At 44.7% G+C, this 22,999-nt stretch overlaps 1 protein-coding gene across 3 annotated transcripts in view; it reads right to left on the reverse strand.

Annotated features, from left to right (window-relative positions):
* Positions 1 to 13,212, reverse strand: part of LOC134355022 (bromodomain-containing protein 3-like) — a 145,436-nt gene extending 132,224 nt beyond the window's left edge. For all 3 annotated transcript variants that reach the window (XM_063064665.1, XM_063064664.1, XM_063064663.1), the window contains exon 1: positions 13,161 to 13,212. The gene's annotated coding sequence lies outside the window, so the exon portion shown is untranslated. The remainder of the gene's footprint in view (positions 1 to 13,160) is intronic.
* Positions 13,213 to 22,999: the final 9,787 nt, after the last annotated feature.

The following is a 22,999-nucleotide window of genomic DNA, read 5'->3' on the forward strand; positions in this document are numbered from 1 at the left end:
CTTTAATTGAATTGACTTTATTACTTACATCCTTCAAATACATGAGTAAAAAATCTTTACATTACGACTCCGTTCAAATGTGCAAATTGCAATCATAGTAATAAATAGCATGTACAACAGGATATAATAAATACTATGTACAACAGGATAGTCAATATAACAGAAATACAGTAGCATCAGCATGAATTAATCAGGCTGATGGCCTGGTGGAAGAAGCTGTCCCAGAGACAGTGGGTTCTGGCTTTTACGCTGCGGTACAGTTTCCCGGTTGGTAGCAGCTGGAACAGTTTGTGGTTGGGGTGACTCAGGTCCCCAATGATTCTTCGGGCCCTTTTTACACACCTATCTTTGTAGATGTCTTGAATAGTGGGAAGTTCACATCTGCAGATGCGCTGGGCTGTCCACAAAACTCTCTGCAGATACCTACGGTTAAGGGAAGTACCGTTCCTATACTAGGCAGTAATCTGCCCTCTTAATATTGGGTGGGGGGGCGGGGGAAGCTAGAGAATACTCCCAAAGAATGTATGCTCCCATCCTGTTTCTGACTTTACCCACACACTCTTCCTCCAAGACATCCTCCCTTTCGACAGCTGTGATACTATCCCTGATTAGCAATGCCACTCTTTCACTTTTTTAAAAAAAATATATATACTTCCTCTCCCTATCCCTTTTGAAATATCTGAACACCAGAATGTCAAGTAGCCAATCCTGACCTTGTGTGGCCATATTATGAGCGGAGTGATGATAGCACTAAATGGCAACTCCTTTGCTTGCATCTTCGGAAACAGTTCTATTTCCATCTTTAATGTCTCTATTTTTCCCTTTCAGAGTTCTTTTGAAGACCCTGACCTGGAGTTACACATTGACTTCATTTGTTTTGCGGGAATGGGACCTGCTCTCGGGATTTCGTGACTGGCCATTATTCAACATGCCAAAGACGTGGCCTAAGAGCTTAGCTCGCCTTCGGAGGTCCAAAATTTCGTGGCTTTGGAGACGGGCAGATCGAAGGTCAGTGTCCCAACAGAAAATTGGTGTGTCGTCGTGGGAATCGGAAGATCTATGGCTGTGTGCCCAGAGACCCAAGATCTTTGGGCACAGAGCTTGAAAAAAGTGACGCAATGGACTTTTAACATCGTAAACCAGTGAGTTGTTTGTTATGTCTCCCCTCTCGCTGTGAAACGGAGACACCTCTTTCTCCCTTATTCAGGAGAGAGAGAGCCTGTGGTATGTCAAATACCGGGTGAACAGCAGTTTTTGGGGTACTGCAAGTCTGTGTCTTTGCTGCATGCTTGAGTGCTCGGTTTTGGATGCCGATGCTTTTTGTTGCTGGTGGGGGGAGGGGGGATCATTACTTGCTGCCGCTTACACGTGGGAGGGAGGGGAGCTGGGGGTGACTTTGGGGTTCTAACATTTAACTGTCATTCATTCTTTATGGGCACTCCTCTGTTTTTGTGGATGGTTGCGAAGAAAACGCATTTCAGGATGCATATTGTATACATTTCTCTGACATTAAATGTACCTTTGAAACCTTCCCCAGAGGCCTCTTTAAAAAAAATAATCTTTTCTCATTGTAGATCTAAAACAGCCTTTTCCCTCATGAGAGCAGCCAAAGTGCTACACCTGCCCATTCACCTGCACCCTCACCTTCATTCAGAGCCCCTTCTAGATGAGGCAACACTTCACCTGTGAATCTGCTGGGGTGGTCTATTATGTGCAGCACTCCCAATGCAATCTTGTCGACATTGGTGAAACCTGTTGTAGATCTGAGGACTGCTTTGTCGAACACCTCCACTCCATCTGCCAAAAGCAAAACTTTCCAGTGGCCAAACATTTTAATTCATATTCCCATTCCTGGTTTGACATGTTGGTCCATGGCCTCTTATGTTATGATGAGGCCACCCTTGTGGAGCAGCAACACCTTGTATTCCATCTGGGTAGCCTCCAACCTGATAGCATGGATTTCTATTTTACCTTCCGGTAAAAAAAAATTCACTCCCTCCTCCCTTCTTCTATTCCCCACTCTGGCCCCTTACCTCTTCTCATCTGCCTATCAACTCCACCTGGGTCCCCTTCTCCTCCCTGTTCTCCTGTGGTCCATTCTCCTCTCCTATCAGATTCCTTCTTCTCCAGCCATTTCCTTTCTCTCCCACCTGATTCACCTATCTTCTAGCTATCCTCATTCCCATCTCTCCACCTTTTTACTCTGTCATCATCCCCCTTCTTTTCCAGTCCTGAAGATGGGTCTTGGCCTGAAATGTCAACTGCTTATTCATTTCCATAGCTGCTGTCTGACCTGCTGAGTCCCTCTAGCATTTTGTGTGTTGCTTTAGATTTCCAGCATCTGCAGAGCTTCTCATGTTCATAGTTTGTCCCTCATTAGTTTCTCAACATACTGATCTAGAACATCATCTCTCAGACGTCACAAATTCATCCTCCACACTATTACCACTAATTTGATTTACCAGTCTACACATAGATATATGTGAACTTCTTGGGCTCTAAAAATATTAGTATAAAATAGCAAAAAAGTAAACTACCTATATCCTCCAAACTGCAGCAACGATGATGGGAAAACACCACACACAAAATGCTGGAGGAATTCAACAGGATGAGGGGGGAGTTGGCTAATGTGGATTGGGAGCATTTGGTGGGACAGTTGAGGAACAGTGGAATACTTTCAAAAATTTTTCACAGTGCTCAACAGAAGTATATTCCAATCAAAAGTAGGGACAGTAAGTGTGGGGAGAGCCTGCCTTGGATAACTAAGGAAATAAAAGATAGCATTGCGGTGGCTCACCCATGCGCCAGCGAACTGGCTCCAGCAGTCGCGGGCGAGCAACCGGGAGGGCTCTGAGTGCGGGGCAGACCTCGGTCCGGAGGCCGATGTCACTTCCTCCCCGCAAAGAGTGGGGATGCTGGGAGTGGGCACTTTAGTGCGCGTGGACTGAAACAGTAAACAGTTCAACCAGACCCTGCTCGACTCAGAGTGTTGTTTTCACTTGTTGCATATCAGCGCGACTACATTGGTGACCCCGGCAGTCCAACGGCATTTGGATCTAGCATGAACGACTTGGCTCTGCAGAATGCAGTTTCCCTTAAACTGCCAACTTTCTGGACTACTCAACCCCTGGTCTGGTTCGAGCAAGCAGAGACCCAGTTCCAGGTCAGGCAAATTGTCTCAGACGCCACCAGGTATAACTACGTGGTGGGCGCCCTTGACCAGGAGACAGCAGGCCATGTTATTGACTTTCTCCATCAGCCCCGGCAAAAGACAGGTACGAGGCACTCAAGGCCCTGTTAATCCGCACATTTGGCCTTTCCCACGCGGTTACTGCATATGGACGGCCTGGGCGACCGTGCGCCATCAACCCTGATGAGTAACATGCTAGCACTGGCAGACGGCCATAAGTCTTGCCTGCTTTTTGAACAGATCTTCTTGGAGCAAATGCCAGAAGACATCCGCTTCCTGCTAGCAGATGAAGACTTCAGAGACCCGCGCAGGGTGGCTGCCCGTGTGGACGTGCTTTGGTGCGCCAAACAAAATGGCGGAACCACCATTGGAATTAGTGCTGTGGCACGGCCGGAAGTCCAGCCCTTCCACACCCCCAGTAGCGGAGCACATAACATACACACAAAGGGACAGCACCACTTCTGAGTCTTGGTGTTTTTATCAAAGGTGGGGTTCCGGGGCCCGCTGCTGCCGACCGCCATGCTCGTTCCAGGGAAACACCAGGACCAGCCGTCACTGATGGCTACAGCGGCTGGTCACCGTGATAGCCTCTTCTACATTTGGGACAAGCACTCCAGGTGTAGATTCCTGGTGGACACAAGGGCTGAAATCAATGTCCTACCCACCTCGAGCCACGATACCTGAACTAGAAGAACAGGACCGGAACTTACGGCAGCCAACAGCAGCACCATCCGCACCTACGGCACAAGAACCATCCCCTTGCAGTTCGGTTCCAGCTGCTTTACATGGACATTTACGCTGGCCGCAGTATCACAGCCATTGCTGGGTGCGGACTTCCTCTGCGCACACTGCCTGCTCGTGGATTTGAAGGGACGACGATTGGTCAATGCAAAGACGTTCCAGACTTTCTCCCTCGGCCCCGCACCTGGACTCCGTCACTTATTCCAAGAACGAGTTCGCCAGAGTGTTATCAGAGTTCCCATCTATCATCACGCCGCAGTTTTCCTCAACAGACCCCAAACACGGCATGATGCACCACATCCCCACACAGGGACCTCCCCTTCATGCCCGGGCCCGCAGGCATCCGCCCGACAAACTCCGCCTCGCGAAGGAGGAATTCAAGAAGATGGAGGAGATGGGGATTGTGTGGCGTTCCGACAGCCCGTGGGCCTCCCCATTCCATATGGTGCCCAAGTCCACAGGAGGGTGGAGACCGTGCGGTGACTATAGGAGGCTGAACGACGCCACCACATCTGATCGCTATCCGGTACTACACATCCAGGACTTTACGGCCAACCTGCGCATCTTTTCGAAGATTGACCTGGTCCGAGGGTATCATCAGATCCCAGTCCACCCAGACGATGTACCCAAGACGGCCCTCATTATCCCCTTTGGCCTGTTCAAGTTCCTCAGGATGCCGTTTGGGCTCAAAAACGTGGTGCAGACATTCCAGCGCCTGATGGACGCAGTAGGGCGAGATCTGGACTTTCTGAACATCTACCTGGATGATATACTTATCGCCAGCCGCTCCCGCCAGGAACATCTAGCACATTTACGCCTGCTCTGCCGCCGCCTAAGCGACTACGGCCTGGCTATCAACCCCGCCAAGTGCCAGTTCGGCCTACACGCCATCAATTTCCTGGGACACTGGATCGACCGCCATGGAGCTGTGCCCCTACCGGCAAAAGTTGAAGCCATCTGCCAATTCGCCAGACCCAGCACTATTAAAGGCCTACAGGAATTCGTTGGGATGGTTAACTTTTATCACCGTTTCCTGCCCTCAGGGTCTGGATCATGCAGCCCCTCTTCGGCTTGATGTCCAGCAAGGTCAAAGTGGTCACCTGGACAGAGAAGGCGACGGCGGCTTTTCAACAAGCCAAGAACATACTAGCAAACGCCATGCTCCTGGTCCACCCCTGGGTCGACAACCCCACTGCCCTCACTGTGGATGCCTCCAACTCAGCAGTTGACGGCGTGCTCGAGCAGCTCGAAGGCCAGTGGAAGCCGCTCACTTTTATCAGCCGGCACCGACGACCCCCGGAACTTAAGTACAGCACTTTCAACAGGGAGCTGCTGGCCCTGTACCTTGCCATCCGGCACTTCAGGTACTTCCTGTAGGGGAGAGTTCACGGTCTTCACAGACCACAAGCCCCTCACTTTCGTGTTTGCCAAAGTGTCGGACCGGTGGTCGAGCCGCCAGCAACGCCACCTGTCATACATCTCGGAGTTTACCACCACGATCAAGCACATTTCCGGGAAGAACAACGCGGTGGCTGACGTGCTGTCACACACCTCAGTCCAATCAGTGCACTCTCTGTCTCCGGGGGTGGATACTGCGGCGTTAGCTGAGTCGCAACAACTGGACAGCAAGATGCCGGCATACCGAACCGCAGTCTCAGGACTCCGCCTCGAAGACATACCCGTTGGGCCCGAAGGTAATGAGCTCCTTTGCGATGTGTCCACCGGACAACCTCGGCCCATTGTCCCGACCGCTTGGACTTGCCACGTTTTCGACGCCTTGCACGGTTTAGCCCACCCTTCCATCCGGGCGACCATCCTGCTGATCGCAAACAGGTTTGTGTGGCACAGCCTACGCAATCAGGTCGGGCACTGGGCCAGGACATGCACGCACTGTCAAACCTCCAAAATCCAGAGGCACGTAAGGGCCCCACTGCAACCCTTCCAGCCGACACATAAGAGGTTTGAACATGTCCACGTGGACATCGTCGGCTCACTGCCAGTTTCGAGACCATAAGACAAAGGAGCAGAAGTCGGCCATTCAGCCCATCGAGTCTGCTCCGCCATTTTATCATGAGCTGATCCATTCTCCCATTTAGTCCCACTCCCCCGCCTTCTCACCATAACCTTTGATGCCCTGGCTACTCAGATACCTATTAATCTCTGCCTTAAATACACCCAATGACTTGGCCTCCACTGCCGCCCGTGGCAACAAATTCCACAGATTCACCACCCTCTGGCTAAAAAAATTTCTTCGCATCTCTGTTCTGAATGGGCGCCCTTCAATCCTTAAGTCATGCCCTCTCGTACTAGACTCCCTCATCAAAGAGAGGAGCGAGATACCTGTTCACCACGGTGGACAGGTTTATGAGGTGGCTGGAAGCTGTCCCACTCGTTGACATGGCCACAGAGACGTGCGTCAGAGCCCTGATTACCATCTGGGTGGCACAGTTCGGACCCCCAGCCCACGTCACTTCCGACAGGGGTGTGTAGTTCACATCGGCTTTGTGGTCTGCACTGGCACAACTCCTCAGAACCCAGCTCCACCGAATGACTGCTTACCACCCACAGTCCAACGGCCTGGTGGAACATTTCCACAGGCACTTGAAGTCGGCCCTGATGGCACACCTCCGAGGGCTAGACTGGGTGGATGAACTCCCCTGGGTGCTGCTTGGTATCCGCATAGCACCCAAGGAGGACCTGGCTACATCATCGGCCGAACTTGTTTACGGTGCCCCGCTCAGAGTTCCCGGTGAGTTTGTGCCAGCACCCTGTGGCCAGGAGGACACACCTACAGCGGTCCTAACTAAACTCTGGGAGCGGCTTGGAACACTTGCCCCAGTCCTGACATCCCATCACAGAACAACACCCTCTTTCGTGCCCAAGGACCTACAACAGAGCAAGTATGTTTTCGTTCACCGAGGAACCCACAGACCACCCCTGCAGCGACCATACGAAGGACCCTACAAGGTGGTGCGCCATAATGGGACGACCTGCGTTCTTGACATCAGCGGTCGTGAAGAGACTTTTACCATTGACCGTCTCAAACTGGCGCATCTAGACCTTGAACTCCCAGTTGCGCTGCCATCCCCACGACGACAAGGCCGGCCATCTAAAAGAACTGACAGTGTGCAGGCTGTGGACTCTGCACCTCCTAGCACCGGTTCTGGGGTGGGGGGGGGGTCACGTGGCAGCTCGCCCACGCAGCCAGCGAACCCGCTCCAACAACTCGCCGGTGAGTCCGCAGCCAGTGGCAACCGATAGGGCTCTGAGTGTGGGGCAGACCTCCGCCCCGAAGCCGACATCACTTCTGCCCCGCAAAGAGCAGGGGATGCTGGGAGTGGGCACTTCCGCTCGCGCGGATTGAAACAGTAAACAGTTCAACCAGACCCTGCTTGACTCCAGTGTGTTGCTTTCACTCGTTGCGTATCAGCACGACTACAGCATCAAATTAAAAGCTCATGTGTACAAAGTCACAGAGTAGTGGGAGACTGGAGGATTGGGAAAACATTAAAAAGCAACAAAGAACAACTAAACAAGAAATAAGAAAAGGGAAGATAGAGTATGAAAATAAATTAGCACAAAATATAAAAACAGATAGCAAAAGTTTTTATAAATATATAAAGCGGAAGAGGGTGGCTTAAGTCAAGGTAGGTCCCTTGGAAGATGAGAAGGGGAAATTGATATTGGGTGATAAGGAAATGGCTGAGGCATTGAACAGCTACTTTTTGTCGGTCTTCACGGTGGAGGACATGTCTAATATGCCAAAGAATGATGTTACAGATGAAATGGGAGGTGAGGACCTTGATAAAATCACTGTCACTAAGGAGATAGTGATGAGCAAACTAGAAGGCCTGAAGGTAGATAAGTCCCTGGTCCTGATGGGATGCATCCCAGGGTACTGAGGGAATTGGCAGAGGTTATAGTAGACGCATTAGTAATCATTTACCAAAATTCTCTAGTCTCTGGGCAGGTCCTGCCAGATTAGAAGACAGCAAATGTCACGCCACTTTTTATAAAAGGATGTAGGCAAAAGACGGGCAACTATAGGCCAGTTAGCTTAACATCTGTAGTCAGGAAAATGCTTGAAGCTGTCATTAAGGAAGAAATAGTGAAACATTTAAAAAGGAGTGGTTCCATTAGACAGATGCAGCATGGATTCAGAAAGGGCAGGTACTGTTTGACAAACTTACTGGAGTTCTTTCAGGACATAATGAGTGCAGTAGATAGAGGGGAACAGGTGGATGTCGTATACTTGGATTTCCAGAAGGCGTTCAATAAGGTGCCGCACAAAAGACTTATAAGATACAGATGCATGGAGTTGGAGGAAGTGTATTGGCATGGATAATGGACTGGGCAACCAATAGAAGGCAGAGATTTGGTATAAATGGGCGTTTCTCTAGTTGGCAGTCGGTGGTGAGTGGGGTGGAGCGGGGTCGGTGCTGGGCCCGCAGCTGTTTACCATTTGCAATGATGATTTGGAAGTGGGGATTGAGTGTAGTGTAGCAAAATTTGCTAATGACACTAAACTGAGTGGAAAAGCAAATTGTACAGAGGATGTGGAAAAGTCTGCAGAGGGATACAGATAGGTTAAGTGAGTGGGCAAAGGTCTGGCAGATGGAATGAAGAAGGAGAGGAAAGCCCTTAACTCTGAGTGGACGCCATCATGACGGCCTTTTTTTTTAAGCAGGCTTTCTTATTTTTACAAGGCCAAGTTGCTAGCTCGATACTCAACCCAGCATGGATGGAAAGCATGCGAGGGAGCCAGCTGGATTCGAACTTGGGAGCCTTCGCTCCAAAGTCCGGAGCTGATGCACTACGCCACCAGCCGGCGGCAGGTGGAATACAGCATTGGTAAATGTGAGATCATCCACTTTAGAAGGAATAATAGAAGAGCAGATTATTATTTAAATGGTGAAAGATTGCAGCATGCTGTTGTGCAGAGGGACTTGGGAGTGCTTGTTCACGAACTGCAAAAAGTTGGCTTGCAGGTACAACCGGTTATTAAGAAGGCAAACGGAATGTTGGCCTTCATTGCCTGAGGGATTGAATTCAAGAGCAGGAAGGTCATGCTGCAACTATACAGGGTATTGGTGAGGCCGCACCTGGAGTGGTGTGTGCAGTTCTGGTCTCCATACTTGAGGAAGGGTATGCTGGCTTTGGAGGCAGTGCAGAGGAGGTTTACCAGGTTGATTCCAGGGATGAAGGGGTTAACCAATGAGGAGAGATTGAGTCACCTGGGACTATACACTCTGAAATTCAGAAGAATGAGAAGGGATCTTATAGAAACATACAAAATTTTGAAAGGGATAGACAAGATAGAAGTAGGAAAGTTGTTTCCATTGGTAGATGAGACTAGAACTCAGGGACATTGCCTCAAGATTCAGGGGAGAAGATTTAGGATGGAGAGGAGGAGAAACTTTTTCCCAAAGAGTGGTGAATCTGTGGAATTTTCTGCCCAAGGAAGCAGCTGAGGCTTCTTCACTAAATATATTTAAGATACAGTTAGATAGGTTTTTACATAGGGGAATTAAGGGTTAAGGGGAATTAAGGGTTATGGGGAAAAGGCAGGTAGATGGAGCTGAGTTTACGGACAGATTAGCCATGATCTTATTGAATGGCGTGGCAGTCTCAATGGGCTGGATGGCCTACTCCTGGTCCTGCTCCTATTTCTTATGTTCTAACAGGTCAGACAGCATCTATGGAAATGAATAAACAGTTGACAATTCAGGCTGAGATCATTCTTCAGGATTGAGATGGAAGGAGGAAGATGCCAGAATAAAAAGTGTGAACCCAGTTTGATGAGAAAAGTCAAGGGCTAGAGAAGAAGGAATCTGATCAGAGAGGAAAGTGGACCATAGGAAAAAGGGAAGGGGGGGGACCCGGGGGAAGTCATTGGCAGGCGAGAAGAGGCAAAAGGTCAGAATGGGGACTAGAAGAAGGGGGAAATATTTTTACTGAAGGAGAAATCAATATTCATGCCATCAGGTTGGAGGCTACCTGGACGGAATACAAGGTATTGCTCCTCCACCCTGAGAGTGGCCTCATGAATCATCTTGGCACAAGAGGTGGCCATGGACAGACATGTTGGAATGGGAATGAAAACTGAAATTAAAATGTTTGGTGACTGGAAAGTTCTGCTTTTGGCAGATTGAGCCGAGGTGCTTAACTAAGCAGTCCCCCAATTTACATGGTCTCACCATTGTACGGGCTGCATTGGGAGCACCAGACAACAGACGATTCCAGCAGATTTGGGGCCCTGAATGGAGGTGAGGGAGGTGGTGAATGGGCGGGTGTAGCACTTAGGCCACTTGCAGGGATAAGTGCTCGGAGAGAGATTAGTTGGGAGGGACAAATGGACAAAGGAATCACTGAGGGATTTATTTCAGTTATAAAGTTCAAAGTAAAATGTATTCAGAGTACATACATGTCAGCACATACAACCCTGGGATTCTTTTTCTGCAGGCATATTCAGCAAATCTATAGGACAGTAACTGTAAACATCAGGAACTGTTAACTGTAAACAAGGTGCAGATGCAGATATAAATAACAATAAATAATAAGCATGAAATAACAATATAACAGTGTTCTTAAGTGAGTGTAGCTATCCCTTTTGTTCAAGGACCCGATGGTTGAGGGGTAGTAACTGTTCTTGAACCTAGTGGTGCGAGGTGACATTCAGCTGTGCAGTGTACATGAATAACTGAATGATGATGCATTTGTGTTTATAAAAAGAAATCCTGGAATAATGGAACTGAAAGAAAATTACGATCTTCAAAAGTTGGGTCATTCAGTGCAAGTTTTGTGAACCATCTCCAGTATTCAGCCAAGCAGCTAATTGTTTCAGTAAACAAAAACCAATGGCCAAGTCCATTTTCTGGCAGATTGCACAATAGGTTCACATCAATATTCAAGCATATTTGAATGAAGAGTACAAATGACAAAATCAACCTTCAAGAAGAATTTAGGCTGCATGCATCACTGCACCTTACACACATAATCCTCTACAATCAAAGAATAAAGATTTCTTGTAGCTTCTATAATCACTATTCAAATGTATCACATCAGTCCATGTCTTTGATTTATTTTACAGCACCCTATTAACTAGGATTTTACTTTTTAAATATTTTCTTATAAAGCTAGTAAAGCTGAAAGCTTACCACACTGAACCTCAATAAAGTTGAATATTAAAATGTTAACTATAGAGGAAAAAAAGGTCAACGTAGACCAAAGGGAACACTTGAGATTCCTATTGTAGGATTCCCTATAGGTTAACTTGCAGGTTGAATGGGTAGTGCAAGGAAGGCAAATATGATGCTGGCACTCGTTTTGAGGGGACAAGAATATAAAAGCTAGGCTGTGATGATGAGGTTTAACAAGGCATTAGTTAGGTCGCACTTTGAATACAGCGAGTAGTTTTGGGCCCCGTATCTATGAAAGAATGCGCTAGCATTGGAGAAGTTACAGAGGAGGTTCTCGAGAATTATTCCAGGAATGAAAGGGTCCAAGGAGTGTTTTATGGCTCTGGGCCTGCACTCACTGGAGTTTAGTAGAACGAGGAGAGACCTCATTGAAGGTTCTACATAGAGTGGACATGGAGTGGGTGTTTCCTATAGTGGGGGAAGTCTAGGACCAGAGGACACAGCCTCAGAAGACAAGGACAAAAGAGATGAGGAGGAATTTCTTTAGCCAGAGGGCATAAATCTGTGGAATTCATTGACACGGACAACTGTGGAAGCCAAATAATTCAAAGCAGAGGTGAATAGGTTCTGGATTAGAAAAGGTGTCAAAGGTTATGGGGAGAAGGCAAGAGAATGGGTTGAGGGAGAACAATAAATTAGCCATAATGAAATGGCAGAGCAGACTTGATGAGACAAATGGCTTATTTCTGCTCCAATACCTTATGGTTATGGTATTTTGGGAACAGTCCAAAAAGTTATAAACAAAAAGACAGCCTCTCAATTTGGAGCTAGACCACACTGTTAAATGTTCATGTCAAGATTAGAAATTCCCATTACCAACACTGACAACTACCAACAATTTCGTATAAAAGAACTGAATTAAATTCTGCAAATACAAGCACTGTGGACAATTCAACACTACAAAAGCAGGCAAGACTGCTGTTATTTCAGATCTTCTAGTGCAGGCTCACTCTAGATCTCATGATTAGAATCACGACCAATTGCTGGACTGTACCCCATTTATTTTCAATACAATCTATTAAAACTGCTTAGGAAGAGGCCAGTTACTTAAAAGTGCAAAAATGTTGCTTTCTAAAAATTTCATATATAGGTTTTTTTCTATAGGCATTTAATTTAATCAATTGAAAACAGTAAAAAGTACACAGCTCAGTAACTCATTTAACGACAAATGCTGGTGACAATAAACTTGATTCTGATTAATGTTCAATTCAGGAAATCACTTCATTCAACCTGCCATTTTAATTCTCTCTCTGAACAGGTGCTGCCTGATTTGTTAAGAACTTACAATAATATTCAACTGTTGGCACACCAAATCATTTCTGATTTCTAATAGTATGCCATCGTTAACTGCACCAATTTGGATAAGTTGTAAACATTTTCACTCAATTAAAATAACACCAAGACACAAGTTTATAACAATAAAAAAAAACAACAGCATGTCTATATGTAGTTGGAGGGAGAGAGCAGAGGTTAGTGTAAATGAAAATAAATTCCAGACAAGTTGAAAAGATAAGGCTTTCCTACAATTTCACTCCCACATCTGATCCCCAGAGGAGACAGCTGACCAAATTGGAAACACGCACTCGCCTTGTTGCTAGTTACAAATTAGGTTAGTCATAGAGTTTTATACAGAGCAACAGGCCATTCGGCCCAGCAAATCCCGGCAACCATCATAACTTTTTATTAATTCCATAATACTCTATTCCCTGTGCATTCTCAGAAGATACAGTGGCATTTTTAAACTAATAAACTTTGTGTACGACTTGAGCATAATAGGCAGGCGCCCTTTTCACATTTTCCCCTCATTCCTGTTTATAAACCGGTCACAACACGGTCTGTCCCTTCACCCAAATGCATACAAGGGCGGACTGAGATTTGGGAGGGACTGGGATGTGGTCACTCCAGTCAATGGGAAAACAACCAGCAGAGCCTCCGTGTTAATATAAAGAAACTTTCCCTTTCCGTGACTCTGCGGGAGAAAGTATCTTTCCGAGTTGTCGCTGAGCCATTCAACCAACTACTGAACTGACCTTTTTCAAAATGACGACCGGGAACGAGCAGCACGCGTGCACGTGAGCTGGCGCGGCCGTAAATAGCGCGCGGCCCGGATGACATCACCCGCGACGCAGCTTGTTTAGATTAGCGCGATGGTAAACAAAGTAGGTCCGGAAGCTTGGTCCCTGGTTCGAATTTAATCATAGAAATTAAAAGAAAGTTGTGGAAGTTTTGACAAAGAACCTAATGCGAACTACGAGCATCGTTTTAGACTCCTTTAATATGACATTTAGAGTTTAAGAGGCGGCCAGTGTTTTTACAACTAAGAACTGTAGGAGTGGAGATTTCATTTTAGTTATAAAGGGACAATTAAATTTATCCTGTTTTCTTATAGACCTTTATGAATTTTGCTCCTTTTTAGTTGGATTAAGATCCAGTTATAAAATCAGAAAACCACATTTGTTATTGTTAGTCTGGTTAAAAAGAGGATCACTTGAGATAAATTCAAACCTGCTCCAAGTTGGAAGGGAAAAAAGGTTGGTATCTTTTTCCAGGGGTCAAGATATCTATCTAATACTAGAGGGTATATATTTATGGTGAGAGAGGGAAAAATTCAAAGGAAATGTACTAAGCAAGTTATTTTTAGGGTGTTGGCACCTGTAACGCGCTTACAGGGGTGGTTGAGGAGGCACATACTATAGAGGTGTTTTAAGAGGTTCTGACATAGGCACAGGAACTGATGGAGGAATATGGACACTGTGCAGGAAGAAGGAATTAGCTTAATTAGGTAGTATCAGTTAATTAGTTTGACACAGTATTAATGGGCTGAAGTGGCCTGTTCCTGTGCTGAGGTACCTGGTTGATCTGAAACTTTTAAGGTATTAAGTAGTGTGTTTACCTTTTCAACCCACTACTTAATACCTTGGATTATCAGTGATGTAGCTCGAATTTAAAGTTAAAAATGACCATTTCTGGATGAGTATCAAATCTTCACCATTCTCTGCTTCTCATCTCACTCCACTTCATTCACCAGCTTGAACATTTATTCCCTCCGTAGAGTAGTTGCACTTTGGGCCAGCTACATATATACTCAACCAAAAGGTACATGTCTGCTATCTCCCCCTTCCATTCTCTTTAAATCCTCCTGGAGCTTATCATAACTTGCTAACCCTAACCCGTACATCTTTGGAACGTGGGAGAAAAGCCACCCAGTTACTGTAATGTACAAACTCATTACAGACAGCGGCAGGAATTGAACCCTGATCATACGGGCTAGTGCTATAATACTGTTATGCTGACTGCTACACTGCCGTGTTTCAGCACTTTTTGCAGATGCGATGAAAGAATGGTACAGATATCTGTATTTTTGAAGGAAAATCAGCAAGTTAGATCTTGTGAAGCAACAACAATATGCCATGCAAAATGTGCAAAGTGATGTTATTTAAATAAAACTTCAGCAAATGATTGAAAGAAACTATATCCAATTTCAGAACCAGCATCGGTACTGAGCACAACGTTACTCTCCGGGCCATAAGGTGTAGCGTAGCCAAGGAGAGGTTGAATGCACGGGCATGGCTTCTTCCAGCAACAGCAACTAGTCAAAATTGAATGCAACCTTTTTGCAAGAAGGAGGAAAATATGTTGATTGTATTCTTATCCAATGTTTAGTCAATGTGCCTGTAATAATGAAATAGTTTACATCTTTCTCACAATATATGATGTGTTTTATGTCAGGGATGCAATAGAAAGATACTAAGGCACTGGGCCAAAACCTTGCTGAAGAGCTTTATGTTATGTTTTATTAATGGGGAGATGCCCATTAAAGGGCAAGTGTCACTTCTGATCAGTAGGCCATGAAAGAATAAAGTAACCATGGTCATTGTCCTCTCCTGGTCCAATATCCCCAGTACTGAAGCCTTTGTTACACCAAGTCAGCTGTGTGAGGCAGAATATTTAGTTCACTTACAGGACAAAGTATGCTGAGAAGGCAGGTGTATGGGGTGGAGTGGGATCCAGGATCAGCCATGATGGAGCAGACTCAATGGGCTGAATGGCCTAATTCTGCTCCTGTGTCTTATGGTCTTATGACACCATTCTTAAAACGGTCTATGCTGAACTCTGTCAAGAAAGAAGTTTACCAGATTGATAAAGAAAAGGATCTATGGATATACTTGAAACTTCCTTGAAAAAAAAGGAATATCTGCACTGATTTTTGGGAGTTTCTGGCACAAGGTCAGTCAAAGTGCAGAAGAGGCACTCAGTTTGAGAGCCTTGAGTCCATGCATCTTAACTCAGAAGCCCTGTGTTAGCAGCAGGAGGAAACGATTTCACAATCTACCACCACTTCAAACATCTTTCCTAACCTCTTCCTGTTAGACATTTCTTGCTCTATCGTGTGAGATCTTCATATTGGCATCATTAGTCACCTCAGAAGCCGCAAAAATAGTGTGGAAGTAAGTTATTCTTAATCTTGGGTGTCTGTGAAAGAAGAGAAAGACAAAGATGTTTGCAAAGGGAAATTATTGATGAACGGCCCATGTAACTGAAGATCAGAATCAGACTTACATCACTAATCCATATGATGTAAAGTTTGTTGTTTTGTGACACCAGTATGGCATTACTATAAATTACAAAAAATAAGTTGTGCAGAAAATGAATAACGTGGTAATATTCATGGACCATTCATAAATCTGATAACAGAAAGGAAGAAGCTGTCCCTGAATTGTTGAATGCAAATCTTCAGGCTCTGGTACCCCTACTCATAGTATGAATTTTCATACTACGAATGCTTTCAAAAAGGGCAATTGAATATCAAAATGATGTCTTTTTATGTTTTATTGATTTCACTAAAGCATTCGACAAAGTGCAACATGAAAAATTATTTCAAATTCTCGCTAAACTAAACATTGACGGAAGGGACCAATAACTGCTTCAAAATTTATATTGGAACCAAACGGCGGCAGTAAAAATTGATGATAGTATAAGCAGTTGGACTAAAGTTCAAAGAGGAGTTAGACAGGGATGCATTGCCTCATTGTAGTTATTTAATATCTATAGCGAAATGATTCTCTGAGAAATAAAAGACCTAGAAGGGATAAAAATTGGAGCTGTTAACATCAACAATATAAGATATGCAGATGATACCACCCTAACAGCAGGTGCTGCAGAAGACCTACAAATCCTCCTAGACAAAGTAATACAAACAAGTGCAGAATTTGGTCTAACCATCAACTGTAAAAAAACCAAATGTATGGTACAGTAATATCAAAACAGCAGGATACTCCCAACTGCCAATTGTACATCAGTAACCAAGAGGTTGAACAAAAGACCAGCTTTAATTACCTTGGTAGCTTTATATCACAAGATACTAGAAGTAAAGTAGAAATAAAAATAATTGCCATTGCCAAAACCAACTTCCAAAAAATGAAACCCATTTTTACCAACAGACACATTTCTATGACAACAAAGCTTAGGCTTCTAAAATATTACATCTGGTCTATAACACCAGAACTCCAAAAGAAACTTAGAAGCAACAGAAATGTAGTTTCTGAGAAGAATGCTGAAAATATCATATAGAGATAGGGTAACTAATGAGACAGTACTCCGACGTGCCCGTACAATAAGATCTTTAGTGAGAACATTAAATGAGAGGAAACTTAATTTCCTGGGCCATGTCATCAGAAAGGGAGAAATAGAATGCCTTGCATTACAAGGCCGAATGCCTGGGAAACGTGGAAGGGGAAGGCAAAGAAGAAAATATATGGACACTGTGAAAGAACTAACAGATCTAAATGTGCAAAATATCATTGACGCTGTGAGGGATCGTTCGATGTGGAGAACCATGATCGCCCAAGCGTGTAATGCGCAAGGCACATGAAGAAGAAGAAGACCCCCACTCTGAGATCTTGGAGGGACATATCTGGATAAACAGAGATGTATATATGGGGAAAAAGATCCAGGTTGACTACCATGAAAGAGAGAGGCCATTGTGCTATTTTTCCCCAAAGAATAAGTTTTCATCTTTCACTTCAGTATTCCTCTAGTCAATGACTGAATATTTTTAATTCTACCGCATCATCAGCTGTGGTCAAGACTCATCAAATATGATCCATATTTGAAGCCTGATCAAGGCAAAATAAGGATTTGTCTTTATTTGTTGAAATGCCGACACTCATATTTAAATCCACATGTGCATTTAATTTTTGAATAGTTATCCAGAGATTCCTGTTGTTTTACTGGGCTGGTTTCCCGCGGAGAAGATGAGCAGTGTTGATCAATTTCATTATGAAAGAGACAGATCAAAGGTTTAGAAACTGGCACTATGCCAGCTAAAACCTTGAATGCAAATCCTCAGTCATCTTAAAATACCTTTAATATCAGATGAGAAAATTATAATTAGTAGCTAATCTGTGTATTGTTTTGCTTGCATATATGATAAATATGTAAAAGGTCTAATGATAGTTTTAAAGTTGATTCCCTTGGGAAACTATAACTCTCATTTATTGTGGTTTACATAATTTAATACAGAATTAGAAGTAATCTATTAAAATGAGCACTAAAAGTAGTTCCACATATTTGTTTTCCTACCCTATTTAGTTCCTCACTTTCTGAGAATAAACATCCCCGTCATATTAAAGTTGTCATTTATTCACAGTCTCCAAGCCTGTTTATGCATTTCTATATTTTGGTGTAATAGTCATAGTCATAGTCATAGTCATACTTTATTGATCCCGGGGGAAACTGGTTTTCGTTACAGTTGCACCATAAATAATTAAATAGTAATAGAACCATAAATAGTTAAATAGTAATATGTAAATTATGCCAGTAAATTATGAAATGTCCAGGACCAGCCTATCAGCTCAGGGTGTCTGACCCACCAAAGCAGGAGTTGTAAAGTTTGATGGCCACAGGCAGGAATGACTTCCTATGACGCTCTGTGCTGCATCTCGGTGGAATGAGTCTCTGGCTGAATGTACTCCTGTGCCCAACCAGTACATTATGTAGAGGATAGGAGACATTGTCCAAGATGGCATGCAACTTGGACAGCATCCTCTTTTCAGACACCACCGTGAGAGAGTCCAGTTCCATTCCCCACAACATCACTGGCCTTACGAATGAGTTTGTTGATTCTGTTGGTGTCTGCTACCCTCAGCTTGCTGCCCCAGCATACAACAGCAAACATGATAGCGCTGGCCACCACAGACTCGTAGAACATCCTCAGCATCGTCCGGCAGATGTTAAAGGACCTCAGTCTCCTCAGGAAATAGAGATGGCTCTGACCCTTCTTGTAGACAGCCTCAGTGTTCTTTGACCAGTCCAGTTTATTGTCAATTTGTATCCCCAGGTATTTGTAATCCTCCACCATGTCCACACTGACTCCCTGGATGGAAACAGGGGTCACCGGTACCTTAGCTCTCCTCAGGTCTACCATTAGCTCCTTAGTCTTTTTCACATTAAGCTGCAGATAATTCTGCTCACACAATATGACAAGTTTCCTACCCTAGCCCTGTACTCAGCCTCATCTCCCTTGCTGATGCATCCAACTATGGCAGAGTCATCCAAAAACTTCTGAAGATGACAAGACTCTGTGCAGTAGTTGAAGTCCGAGGTGTAAATGGTGAAGAGAAAGGGTGACAAGACAGTCCCCTGTGGAGCCCCAGTGTTGCTGATCACTCTGTCGGACACACAGTATTCACCCATATTATAGTCTATTGGTTCCTTAAGGTCACTATAACTGGGGGTAGTAGTGAAGACAAGCTCCCACTACCTATAAAATGCTCCCAATGGTGTGTGTCTCAAATAGCCTCTGACAACCAAGTCCAGCTCCTGGCCTTCACATGTGGCTTAGCTACTAAGCCCAGCGGGACTGTTTCTACCGACAGGAGAAGGGACAAAGGAGGGTTACTGGTGCTTAGAAACCAGTCGCTTCAGCCAGATGGGGCTCATCAGGCGTGCTTGGCAGCTCATCTAGGAGATGGAAAACTTTGACCTTAGATCTCTGTTACCTTGTGCCTATACCCACTCATGGGGAAGGCTTCAGGAGTAAACCCTAAGGAAACATCCGGAGCTGGAGACCCTAAGGCAGTCCTATGTTGAGTACGATGCTGGCTGGCATTGAATCCTGTGACGCCAGTGGTGCCAAACTTTATCAGTCTCTGCCTTTCCTTTGGATTCATCAGCTGCGTGGAGAAGGGGGAGACTGCTACATAGGCAACAGCTTGTTCTCCATATTGTACTGCCCTGGCTTGCATGTCATGTAGACAACTGGGATGCAATATCCACGGCCGACCCTGGCCAATGGAGGGTGTCAAGGTTGACTATTCACCTCCAATTAGCAAATTATTTTTAGTGCTCTGGATACAGAAATATCACGAAGGATACAGTCAATTGGAGAACCAAGTCTGCAGCCAGGGATTGGCATCGCTGGTCTGTTTGAATCAAGTCGTGTGCCCTGGAGTTTGAATCAGATTTAGAAATGACATTAAACTAGGTCACAGGGAGGTAATTTAGATTTACAGCAGAAAAGTTGCTGTTTCTGACATTGCACTAAAAATTCCTCATTGTAAGAACTACACATTTGATTGAAATATTGCATCAAAATTTTGCAAGTATTTTTGCCTTGTGCAAATAAGAGTATAGACAAAGGTTGGCCCCCGACTGAAAAATCAAAAAAAATCTGTGGCTGGGTGTAAGTGAAGAGTTAAATGTGATTCCTCCTTAGTATACGCTAAACTAAAATGGAATTCTGTAAAACAAAATGGTGTTAGCCTGGAAGCCGGATTGTTTTGAGAAAGTTAAAAGAGTACAAGTCTACAGCCTTGAGAGTAGATAATGATGAATACATGTTTGCCTAAGGATCATTGTGCAGGTGCAGGTACCAAATAGTGCCTTATCATGAGAATGTACTGACTGACGTAAGATTTATGTTAGAGTTTTGAAGGGATCTTGAAGGATATAAAAAAGAGCACTTGCTATTTGCTGGGGGGGAAACTTTTCTTAGGTTGGGTCACGACTAGTGTTAGAGCTAAGGGTACGAGATAGGGACAAGGAGAGGGGGAGAGTGAAGTTTGTTGGATCCGTGGTTTCCCCCGGCATTCTGCAGATCAGCTCATTTAGTGGATGATAAGCATTAGTTTGTTTTCCATACTAGTACCTCATTAATTATTTGTTTTTCTTTCTGTGTTGTATGTTTTATATAACGCTAATAAAGCGATTACTTCTGGTTCAACATGTGTACAGTGATTCCTTCTTTGGCAAACACATCTGTGAATGCCCCTTGCTGAATCAGAAAAGAACACAGAATGAATTTCTTAAAATATTTTTATTAACCTGGGAGAAACTTGTAAAAGAAGGATTGAAAGAAACATGGGTATCATTAAACTGCAGAGGGTGCAAAAAAGATTCACTGGAGGGCTGGGTGACAAGGAGAGGCTGGATCAACTGGAGCTTTTCTCCCGGAAAGGTCCAAGGGTAAGATTTATTAAAGTCATTAGTTTCTGCTTTCTGCAGGGATCAATTACTACACGACTCCCTTGTCCATTCGTCCCTCCCTGGCACTTCCTCCTGGCACTTATCCTTGCAAGTGGAGCAAGTGCTACACCTGCCCCTACAAATTCCTTCCTCACTACCATTCAGGGCTCCAAACCGTCCTTCCAGGTGAGGTGACACTTCACCTGTGTGTCTACTGGGGGTCAGATACCGTGTCCGGTTCTCCCGGCGTGGCCTCCCATATATCGGTGAGACCCGACGTAGATCGAGCACCTATCTTCTGTCCACCAGAAAAAGTGGGATTGTCCAGTGTCCACCCATCTTAATTCCACTTCCCACTCCCATTCAGATATGTCTATCCATGGCCTCCTCTACTGTCGCGATGAGGCCACATTCAGCCTGGAGGAACAACACCTTATGTTTATGCCATCGGTCTGGGTAGCCTCCAACCTGATGGCATGAACATCGATTTCTCGAACTTATGGTAATGCTGCCCCCCGCACCCCCGCACCCCCCCACCATCCCCCCTCCCCTTTTCTCTCTCTCACCATATATCCTTGCCTGCCCATCACCTCCCTCTGGTGCTCCCCCCCCCTTTTCTTTCTTTCATGGCCTTCTGTCCTCTCCTATTAGATTCCCCCTTCTCTAGCCCTGTATCTCTTTCACAATTGATTTCCCAGCTCTTTATTTCATCCCTTCCCCTCCCAGTTTCACCTATCACCTTGTGCTTTTCTCTCCCCTCCCCCCACCTTTTAACTCTACTCCTCATCTTTTTTTCTCCAGTCCTGCTGAAGGGTCTCGGCCCGAAACTCGACTGTACTCCTTTCCATAGACGCTGCCTGGCCTGCTGAGTTCCTCCAGCATTTTGTGTGTGTTGTTATTAGGGAGCATAGTAAGATTAATATCTAAAATCTTCTCTTGGGTAGGGGGAGTCTAAAACCGGAAGGGTTAAAATAGAAGGGGAGAGATTTAAAAGGAACCTGAGGGACAACTTTTTCACTAGGGTGGTGAAAATATAGAACAAGCTGCTAGAGGAAGTGGTAGAGATGAGTATAATCATGACACTTAAAAGGCATTTGAGCAGTTGCATAGATAGGAAAGATTTTGAGGGATATGGCCCAAACAGTGATAAATGGGACTAGCTCAGTTAGTTTGTTCAGCACAGATGGGTTTCGCTACAGTGCCCATTTTCCATTCAGTATAGCTCCATGACTAAATGACTTTTTTTATGTCTGCAATGTATTCAGAGTAAGCTTGCCAAATAAATTGAATCTAAATCCCCAATGTGAAACTCTGCAATACTCTGGTAAGATTGTATGGTATAAATGCCCTGAAAGTACCTGTTATTACTGTTTTCAGTAATTCTGTCAAAAACTACAAAATAGTTAATGTATATTTGGGGCAAAGTGTGCACTGAGAAAAGGTAGAAAGGTAAAAGGTACAGAATAAGGTGGATGAACTGATGGAATAAGGTGGATGAACTTGTACCACAGTTACAGATTGGCATGTATGATGTTATAGGCATCACTGAATCATGGCTGAGTAAAGATTATATATACCTGGGAGCTTAACGTCCAAGGATACACATTGTATCGAAAGGACAGGCAGGTAGGCAGATCGGATGGTGTTGCTCTGTTGGTAAAAAATGAAATCAAATCATTAGAAAGAGGTGACATAGGGTCTGAAGGTGTTGAAGCGTTTTGGATAGAGCTAAGGAATTGCAAGGGTAAAAAGATCCTGGCGGGAATTAAATACAGACCCTCGAACAGTAATAAGGATGTGGTCTACAAATTTCAATGGTAGATAGAAAATGCGTGTCAAAAGGGCAATGTTACAACAGTAATGCGGGATTTCAATATGCAGGTAGATTGGGAAAATCCAGTCAGTGTTGGATCCGAAGAGAGGTGATTTCTAGAATGCGTCGCGATAGCTTTTTAGAGTAGCTCGTGCTTGAGCTCACTAAAGGACCAGGTATCCTGGATTGGGTGTTGTTCAATGAACTGCAATTGACCAGAGAGCTTAAGGTAAAAGAATCCTTAGGGGAAAATGATCATAATATGATAGAATTCACCCTGAAATCCGAGAAGGAGAAGCTAAAGTTAGATGTATGAGTATTACAGTGGGAATTACAGAGGCATGAGAGAGGAGTTGGCCAAAATTGATTGGAAAAGAACACTGGCAGGGATGATGGTAGAGCAGCAATGGCTGGAATTTCTGGAAGCAATTTGGAAGGAACAGGACATATACATCCCAGAGAGGAAGAAGTACTCTAAAGGGAAGCTGACAAGAGAAGTGAAAGTGAACATAAAGCCGAAAGAGAAGGCATATAATAGAATAAAATTTAGTGGAAAATTAAAGGATTGGGAAGCTTTTAAAAACCAGCAGA

Source organism: Mobula hypostoma, chromosome 12 (genome assembly GCF_963921235.1).
Source record: "Mobula hypostoma chromosome 12, sMobHyp1.1, whole genome shotgun sequence".
Taxonomy (NCBI): Eukaryota; Metazoa; Chordata; class Chondrichthyes; order Myliobatiformes; family Myliobatidae; genus Mobula; species Mobula hypostoma.